The sequence below is a fragment of the Myiozetetes cayanensis genome, unplaced genomic scaffold (assembly GCF_022539395.1).
Source record: "Myiozetetes cayanensis isolate MyiCay16 unplaced genomic scaffold, myiCay2020 scf26, whole genome shotgun sequence".
In the NCBI taxonomy this organism is placed as follows: Eukaryota; Metazoa; Chordata; class Aves; order Passeriformes; family Tyrannidae; genus Myiozetetes; species Myiozetetes cayanensis.
Genome location: NW_026087477.1, coordinates 5682163 through 5690784, shown reverse-complemented (window position 1 = coordinate 5690784; position 8622 = coordinate 5682163). Strand labels below are relative to the sequence as shown.

General features: G+C 51.7%; 1 protein-coding gene across 10 annotated transcripts in view; it reads left to right on the top strand.

Annotated features, from left to right (window-relative positions):
• Positions 1 to 2307: 2307 nt before the first annotated feature.
• Positions 2308 to 8622, top strand: part of PTPRS (protein tyrosine phosphatase receptor type S) — a 157859-nt gene continuing 151544 nt past the window's right edge. For 7 of the 10 annotated variants that reach the window (XM_050320953.1, XM_050320952.1, XM_050320949.1 and 4 more), the window contains exon 1: positions 5712 to 5792. The gene's annotated coding sequence lies outside the window, so the exon portion shown is untranslated. Of the gene's footprint in view, positions 2407 to 5711; positions 5793 to 8622 lie in introns of those variants that run through there. The other 3 variants (XM_050320957.1, XM_050320958.1, XM_050320947.1) reach the window with 2 other exon arrangements.

The window sequence follows — 8622 nt, the reverse complement described above, 5'->3', positions numbered from 1 at the left end:
GATGCCAGTGGGGTCTATGGGTTCTACAGGCTCCTCCAGATCCCTGTGGGTCCTATGGGTTCCCACGGGCTCCTGTGGACTTCTAAGTGTCTCCTTGGGTTCCTGTGAGCTCCTGTGGACCCCTATGGGTCACTCTGGGCTTCTGTGGATCTCTGTGGGGTTCTGTGGGTCCTTGTGGGGTCCTATGGATCTCTGTGGGTCTCTGAGGGTCCCCCATGAGCTCCTTTGGGTTCTTTCTGGGTTGCCATAGAACCTTATTTATCTGTATAGGCTTCTGAGGACCCCTACAGGTCTCTATGGGCCCTTATGAACCATAAAGTTCTGTATGGACCCCTCAAGACCCCTATGGGCTCCTTGAGATCTTTATGGGCTCCTCTGTGGCTTCCTACAGATCTTTAGGGGCCCCTGTGGATCCCTAGGATCCCTATGGATGCCCAGGATTCCTTTCCAAGCAATGTCAACCTCTTGTCTGGGTTCTTGTCTGGTAGAAAAATGAGAGAAGCCCCAGATCGATGTCCCCGAGGCCGCACACGGAGTGGTTCCTCTCGGTCCCCGGAGCAGAAACCATCCCATATTTTGAATTTTGAATGTGAAGAATGTATTAAATCTGGGAAATATACTGAAGAACGTATTAAAAATTTGGGATATAAAATAGGGGAATTGTAGTGAATATATTGGTAATAAATAATAATAAATAATAATAATTGACTGTAACAAATAAGGGATGTATACTGAATATTAAGAACTTATCAAACACTGGAAATGCATAAAATAGGGGAAATACAGTGAATATAAAGAACTTAATAATAATTGGGACTACATTAAATGGGACAACATATTGTATATATTAAATATATTAAATAGGGGCAATAGAGTGAATACAAAGAATTTATTAATTGTTAGGAATATATTAAATATGGGAAATATATTAAGTAGAGGGAATAGAGTGAATATGTTAAATATATTAAATGAGGGAAATACATTCAATAAGAAGAATTTATTAAACATTGGGAATACATTAAATAGGGGAATATAGTGAGTATATTAAATAGGGGAAATGTATTGAATTTATTACATATGGGAAATATGAATATATTAAACATATTAAATATACAATGCATTCTGAACATGGAGAATACATTAAACAGTGAAAATACATTAAATAGGGAAAATAGAGTGAATAAGTCAGATGCATTAAATATGGGAAACGCATTGAATATGGCAAATTTATTAAATACTGGGAACATACTAAGTAAATTAAATATATTCTACGTATTTATAAATTATATATTTAGATATAATAGACAATACATATATTATATATTCGTATATTTAATATATTTATATCTATGTCTTTCTATATAATATATATTTAGATAACTTATATGTCTATATTATGTATATTTATATACTGTAAATTTATAATGTATTATATATTAATATTATTTATATTTTAGATATATTATATATTTATACACTATATATTTACATATAGAATATATTTATATATCATTATATAGTATATATTTATATATTATTATGTATATATATGTATATACTATATATGCTATATGTTTATATACTATATATTTATATTCTATATTATTATATCATATATATTTATATACTATATATATATTTATATACTATATATTTATATGTTATATATACTATATATTTATATGCTATATATTCTATATATACTATATATACTATATACACTATATATACTATATATATATATATATATAGTGTATATACTATATATACTATATATACACTATATATACTATATATATACTATATATTTATATGCTATATATTCTATATATACTATATATACTATATATACTATATATGATATATTTATATACTCTATATACTCTATATTTATATACTATATATTTATACAGTATATACAGATATATTGAGGAAATACATCGAACACACGAAATATATTGGGAAGGCCCTCAACACCTTGACTGCACTGCGGGGACCCCCCCGCACCCCTCCCTCGCGCCTCCTCGCCCCACGTGCGCGGGGCCCCTTTAAGGCGCGGCCCCGCCCCGGCATCGGCTCCGCGGTGACGTCAGCGCCCCCCTCTCCCCCTCCCCGGGATGGATTTTTGGGGGGTGGGGGTGGGAGGGGGTGTCCTGCCCCGCGGTGACGTCACGCGGCGGCGGCCCGGGAATGACATCACCTGTGCGAGTGGCCGGCGGGCGGGAGCTCTCGCCGCAGTGTCCCCGCGCCGCGGCCCCAGCGCAGCCGCCGGGCGAGGGCGGAGGGACAGCGGGGCGGAGGCGGAGGAGGAGGAGGAGGAGGGGGAGGAAGGCGGTGAGGGCGGCCCCCGCGGCCCTCGCAGCCCCTCCGCCTCGGCAGCATGGGAGCGGGCGGCCGCGCCGGCAGGTAACGGGGATGGGGATGGGCAGGGTGTGGGGGCGCGGTATAGCGGGGCTCGCTCTGTGCGGGTGGATCCGGGGGGCTGCGGGCGGGATGCGCCGGGGAGGGGTCGCGTTATATATATGGGGGAGTAAGGGGGTCGCGGTGCGGCGGCGCTGGGTGCGGGGAATGGCGGGGAAGGGGGTATAAAGGATGGCGTTATAGCGAGACGGGGGTCTGGTGGCCGGGGGTGCGGCCGGTGGCGATGGAGGGGGATCGCCTTGTAGCGGGGGTGGGTGGCACCGGAGAATGGGGGCGTGTTGTAAGGGGGAGGGGGGCGTATGGGAGGGGTGCCGCTGGGGGGAGAAGGGGCCGCGCTATAGCCGGGGGTGCGGGGAGGGGGCGCGCCGGACCCCCGGCACGTGCAGCGGGGCGATGGGGGGGAGCGCCGGGGCGGCGGCCCCGGGACCGGGCGAGGGCACCGGGGTGCGCTGGGGACTGGGGGATTCAGCCCGGGATGGGGGTCCTGGGACAGAGCCCCGGGATCGGGATGCGCCCCGCTCCGTCCTCCCGCCGCGCCGGGATGCGCCCCGATTCCGGGGACGCGCCCCGGCTCCGTCCCACGCCCCGGCACCGATTCGCTCCCCTGCGCCCCCCGCCCGCTTTAGGACCCCCAGCTCCCCGCCGTGCTCTTTCTCTCGCTGCCACCGCGTCCCCCGCCCCATCCCCGCGTCCCTCCGGCCGCCTCCCACCCACGGTCCCACCGGGAGCCCGGTGCGGGGCGCGGCCCCGCGGGGGAAATTTGAGGGGCTCCGGCATCACCCCCGTGCTCGGGGCTGCGCTCCCGCGGAGCGGCACCGTGGGGCTGCCCGTGCTGGCGAGGGGTGGCCGCGGATCCGGGTCCCCTCTCGGTGACATCGTCGGTGGCTTCTCCGGCTCCCGGCGCGCCGGGATGTTCCGGCGGCGGAGCCGGTGCCGCTCCCGGAGCAGCATCGCCGGGATGCGGGTGCTGGAGGAGCCGTCGGAGCGTTCCCCAGTGCGATGCCGCATCCTGGGGACACTACTGTGTCCCCCCGGGGTGTTGCCTGCGCCCACCGCAGGCACTGGTGGTACTCGGGGTGCCTTGTCTTCCCACCATCTCCGGAGCCCGTTGGCCAGTGGGTTTTGCCCCGCTACCCCCAGCTGTGGGGTGGCCCAGTTACCGTAGCGAGGAAGGGACACTGGTTATCCCAAAACCACCCGAGTCCCCGTGTTGGGGAGGGTCCCCTCCCCTGCGCTGGGGGTGGGGGCTGCACCAAACCTCCCCTTTCTACAAGAGGCAGCTGGCTCCGGGGCTGGGGACAGCCTTGGAGAGTCGCAGGGGGACACTCCTGGGGTGACAGCAGGTGGTGTTTTCCATCCGCCCTCGGGGATTTCAGCTGAAATCCCGAGCCTTGGGATCATCCCGTGGCTCCAGAGCCCCTGTGCCACCGAGCCAAAATTTATCACAGGGAGGGTGAATCGCCCTCCCTGTCCCCCCCCCACCCCATTCAAATAAGAGTAATAATCAATAGTGCCTGTGCTTCCCCAGGAGAATCCCATTCCAGTCCCTCCTGGGGAAGCAAATGGTGCAAATGTGGGATAAGGGGAACAGTGCGGGTGTAGAGGTGACACCCGTGGGAGGGGTGTCAGCATCTGCAGGGACAGGGATGGGTGCTAAACCCCCTGGGGGCAGGAGACACCTCCGTTTTTGGGGCGTTCTCCCTCTCCAAGTCCCGGGAGGCTTTGCTCCTGCAAAAACACTTGCTGCAGCTGGGAGGAAAAAGCAGTTTTGGGTGAGGGGTTCCAGCCCTTCCTCTGAGTGCGAACACCCTGCAGAGTGAGAGGCTGTTCACCTGGAGTGTTCCCCATCCTCTCACCAGGCAAACCCTCTCTGTAATTCACAGGGGATGTTCCCCGTGGGCACTGGTGCTTCTGCTCCTGCCCGCAGCTCCCACTGTCAACCCTGATCTCAGCTCTGCTCGGGCAGGGCAAAATATTATGGAGTTATATCATTTTTCCCCTATAAAGTGTGTTTTGGGGGTTGTGCAGCTGTGCCAGGCTGGGGGAGCTGTTTGTGTGACCTGAAGGTGCTGCGGGGGACAGAGCTGCTTGTCCCTGTGAGAGCCCCCGGTGAGGGCAAATGAAGTTGGACCTGGGTGCTGGGCACAAAGGCTGTTGGGTTCGGCAGAGCAGGGCATGTACCAATACAGGGACCCTCCTGCTCTTGCCAGGGGATGGTACCCCCCCCTCTGCACACCCGACAGTGGGAAAGCTGTTAATTGTTCCCTGCCAGATTGACTTATAAATTAACGGGTTTGCTGGCACTCTCCTCCTCCTTCCTGTGCGTGGTAAGGGCCCATATTTCAAATGGGAAAAAGTCATAAATACTTTGAGTAATGCAAGAGGAGCTTCCAGCTGAAGCTGTGCCACCGAGGGATGCGGGGGGAGAGGGGTCTCCTGCAGCTCTCTGCTGGCATGGGGTGATGGAGGTGATGGGGCAGGAGGCCCTCGAGTCCTTTTGTAGTTGTCTTCTGGCATTGACCTCACTGGCAGGACGGGGTCGGGTCCCTTGTGCCCTCCAGGTCTCTGTTGCCCTGTTCCCTGCTGCTCACAGGGCTGAGAAATGTAGGTTTGGTAAACGAAGCTTCTTCCTGGGGTGTCCCTCTATCTCATCCCGAGGGGAGTGGGTTTGCTCTGCCTTTTTCTGGATGCTGAGGAATCACTGGTGTGACGCTTTCCGTAAGGAGAAGAGGAGAATTGAGCCTTTGCTCTTTCTTCCAGGAGGGTGGATTCCTGTTAGACCCTTAATTCTGCTGCTGCTTTGTGAGGAGAGGTGGGAATGAGGGTGAAGAGATACCTGAAGTCCCCCTTTGGCCGGACGCTGGGGAAACTGAGGCTGGAAGTGTTTGTGGTTCCTCACAGCACAGGGACAGCTCCTGCTGCCAGGAGCCACCCCAAGGGCTCAGGCCATATTTAGGGACCCCAGAGCTGTATTTGAGGTGGGAGACTCCCACCTGACGCTGCTTTGAGGTCCGTGTTGAGGTGGATGCCCTCGGCAGTGCCCAGCAGGGCGGTTCACCAGCCTTGCACTGGGTGAAAGGCCCATCCAGCTGCTCCTCGGTGCAGAGTAACTCCAGGTAGTAAGTGCATGTTGAACTGTTTATGCTCCTTCCACGTGGCAGAGGTTGCGTGGGTGGCGAGCGGAGCTGCCGCGAGGGATGCGAGCCGTGGCCCGTGGCCTCGCGCCGCACGTGGGTTTGATTTGAACTCGCTCTGTTCCCGACTAAAACGGTTTTTCTTTTGCATTGCAGAGATAAAATTGCGAGTGTAGGAATCCGAGATAAAGCGAAGCCAGATCTAACCCGAGTCAGTGTGGGCAGTGCGAGCGGATGGTAAGGAGAGAGGTTATTCAGTTGCATTCAAAAGATGCTGCTAAGTAGTTTAATCCACAGTTGCTGAACTTTGAGCTTTAAATTCTTCTTATGTGAGTTGATAAGAACATGCATATTATTCATAACTCTCTCCTCAAAAAAAGGAAAATCTGCAAATGACTTCTGTTAAGTATCATTGCTTCAGCAGCGTGAAAAATGTGCCTGACTTGTACTTCAAATAATCCCTTCCCTTGGCCCAGCTCCCTCCATCCGTGAAGCTCTCAGCTTCCTGCAGAGGACAGTGGGAGAGGGGTCAGGAGCTGGGGCTTCACTCTGGGGTGGTGACTCCAGGCAGGACCCCCAGAACATACATTTTATTTTATTTTTTTTTTTCAGATTTGCAAAGTGAAGAGGCCAGCCAGGCTGGGCAGCTTCTGGCTATCTCAGTATTGGTTTTGAAAAATTGTGGTCGATTTTAAACCCATGAGCCCTGAAGTTGTAATGCTCGGGCCGGCTTCCTTTCTGCAAAGTTTATTACACAATAAGCTGAAACAATCTGGAGGCTCTGTTTGTTAGACCTTTTATTTTTTTGCTTTATCCTCTCTTTCTGATTATTTGCTTTATAACTTGACCGATTTTTTTTTTTTTTTTTTTTTTGCCTTGACATCAGCCTGGCAAACTGGAAATTGTCTTTTATTTTCCCCATCCTTCAGCTCATAAACCCTCTAGACTTCTGGGTCTGATCCAACATAATTCTTTTGGAATTTTTATTTTTTTTTCCTAGCTTGGGTATCACTGTCTTGGCTTAGTAATTTATCGAGCTTGGCGTTCCCTTTGCAATAGCTGCCTGTGCTGTCGGATTATTTGTTTGTCTGACAAGCCCGTGTCCTACACAGATGGCCGTGTCCCACTGCAGCCCCAGCATCCTCCAGAAAAAGGAATTTCCAGAACCATGTTGTCTCCTTGACATCACTCCGTAGGGAGCTGGTTGGGAGGTGTGAGATTCCTTAAAATTTATTTTTTTATTCTTTTTTTAAGCCGTGAAACCTCTTGACTCCCATCCTCCCACCAGCTCCCGAGGGCAGGCGCCGGGTGCAGCTGCCCAGGGAGGTGCTGCTGTGGCAGAGGAGTGGGACAGAGATACCGATTCCCCCTGGTGTGTCCAGGTGGGAAGGGCTATACACACCTCTGAGCCCTAAAGGAGGTGCAAATCTGAGGTGTTTAGCGATGCTCTGCGCTCTCTGTGGAGACAAAGGAGTGATAACGAGGGTGAGACAGCCCAGCTCATGGGGAAGGGCGACACACCAACACCCAAAGCTGGGATTTCTCCCTGCTGCTGGAGCTTGCTGGCCCCTCAGGGATGTGTGTCCCCCACCATGGAGAAGTGAGGCTTTGCCACATCCTAAACCTGCTGTAGCCCTGGGCTATTTGGACCTCACCCGGGTTTGTGCGCTGTGAGCGTGGAAAGCTTTGGAGATGACGGCCTTTGTGCAGCTCCTGGTGTGGCAATGTGGGATTTGGGAGCCCTGTGTCGAGGGCATGACGAGCCCTGGGAGAGATGGGGTTTTAATGTCCTCTCTTCCATGTGTTACTATCAGTCAGTAACATTGATGCAGCCTGAGTGTTGTCGTACAACTCAGGATCCATCAGGGCGTCCATGCTCCAGTTCCCTGGCAACATTTGCACAATTTGAGAGCTGCTCTAGATTAGGGAGCAGATATTAGTTTGCCTAAACAGGTTTAAAAACCTATCAAATTAAACTGGGCCAGGCAGCTCGTACAATGTGCACACCTAAATTGGTTTAACATTTGCATAAATCAGATTAAATCGGGGCTGTGGGGTGGTTTAGGTTAGGAAGCCTGTGGCTGTTTGTGCCCAGCTCCTGGAGGTCTCTGCTGCTGCTGCCATGTCAGGGCTGTTTTTGCAGAGCAGCAGCTGAATCCCATGTTTTCAGCCCTGTTTTGTAGGTGAGTGCTCTGTCAGTTGTGGCTTACACCAGACCAGGGGGCTGCATTTTGGCTGTGACTTTGCAAGCACCTACGTGGGGACATCCTACCGGAGGAGGAAACCTGAGGGCCGAGTGATTTGGAAGGTGGGAGGGTGGGTGGCAGCACTTGGCTGCAGGTTGGGCATTCGGATCAGGGCTGATTGGGCTGCAGCCACAGTTTGCAACACATGGTGGGGCTTGCAAGAAGGGTGTCTGTCTCGGGGTGAGGGGGATGTGTATTTAAACCTGTTGGGGTTTGAGTAGTGAAGCGTTTGTGTGTGAATCTGTACACGGGGAGCACAGTGCCTGGGGGTCCTGCCTCTCCCACTGCTGTCTCTCCACATCAGTCTTGGAGCACCTTGGACATGCTCTGCAGGGATGTGATGGTGGGAATGCATCTGGTGTCCTGCTTCTGAGCGTTGAGCTTCCTCTAGTCAGCCTGTTTATGAGCACAACAGGTAAGCTGCTCTGCTCAGACCTCAGGAATGATTCGCTCTCTGTCACTTGCTGCTGTGCTCCTGGCAGGTGGGGGTTTACAAGGAGGAGGGGTGAGTTGAGATACATCAAATCCTCACTCCAGAAATGCCCTGTGCTTTACCTAAGGCTGTTTTCAGGGGTTTCCCCCACTTTCACTGCTGTTTGTGGGCAGTGGCACGTGACGGGGTGTGGAGTTACACAGGGTAACTGCTTGCTCTGGGTGCAGAAGGCACAAGGCTGAGGGCAAAGCGCTCTCCATCTTCCTTGCATGGAAACACCCAGCTGGGATGGCACACAGCAGGCAGGAGAGGGAGGACATGGTGTGTGTGTGTGGCTTCTCAAACTGCAATAATCCCATGTCGGGGAAAATAGCTGCCTGGTCTGGAA